The following is a 956-nucleotide window of genomic DNA, read 5'->3' as shown; positions in this document are numbered from 1 at the left end:
CAGACCCCACCCAGAATTCGAAGTGTCAGTCGAGCCCTTCTCCCAAGGGGTTTTCCCAGGGAATCACCTCCTCTTGTTCACAATTATGTAATTACTCCATAAAAACAAAAGTGAAACATAGGGCTTGTCTACACAGGAACATTCAAGAAAGCCAAGGTAAATGACCTGAAAACGTTAAGTCACTGTGCACAGATTAAGGCACATAAACCATCATGTATATGGTTACATTCAGGACCACACAGAAATTTAGACATCTTTTAATTTATACACATTACTTTATTTAATGTATCTTAACTTCCCTGAATGTCTCTGTGCAGACATTAGATAGTGACATTAAGGAAAGTATGCAGACATCTGTGGGCTCTTTTAAGGACTGATCCAAAGCACACTGAAGCAGAAGGTACATAGCTTTCTTTTATTGCAACTGTTCTAAACAAATAGGAGGGCCCCATCCACCATGTGACCTGTCTACTCTGTAAGTAGCTCTCTATGGACCACAGTGGTTTTTAAACTGTAGTTTGGAAAACTCTAAACTACACACACATAAAATGGAACTTGGGATTAAGAAATATGGGACTGGACGCAGTGTATAGCTTTTTCAAATGTTAGTTTTAGTTTGCTTTTTTTTTTATTTAAGTATTGCTAACACATTTATATGTTGCAATCTTTAAAAAACTGAGATAGATAGAACACTTAGTCAAAAATAGGCCTATATTAAGACAATAATCCATTATTCTTATTGGAAATGCAGTCTGAATCCATCTTTAAAAAACCTGGATTACCTAATGCAAAAATTAATTCAGGGGTCTTTATTTCATTACCTTTCTGAATTAACTTAAACCAATAGGTAATAATGTTTAATTAGTTGTAGAAAATTTGCTCAACTGTAATAATAAATTGTTCATATAAATGAATGGTTGTAAATATGTACACGTGTGTGAATTTAGCACAGCCAC

At 34.7% G+C, this 956-nt stretch overlaps 1 protein-coding gene across 1 annotated transcript in view; it reads right to left on the bottom strand.

The window, feature by feature from the left end:
• The window catches only part of DNAH12 (dynein axonemal heavy chain 12), a 208,952-nt gene that overhangs the window by 146,881 nt on the left and 61,115 nt on the right, over window positions 1-956 (bottom strand). The window lies entirely within an intron of this gene.

The sequence above is a fragment of the Gavialis gangeticus genome, unplaced genomic scaffold, assembly GCF_001723915.1.
Source record: "Gavialis gangeticus isolate Ggan-Ray unplaced genomic scaffold, GavGan_comp1, whole genome shotgun sequence".
NCBI lineage: Eukaryota > Metazoa > Chordata > Crocodylia > Gavialidae > Gavialis > Gavialis gangeticus.
This window is presented reverse-complemented; position numbering and strand designations above follow the sequence as displayed.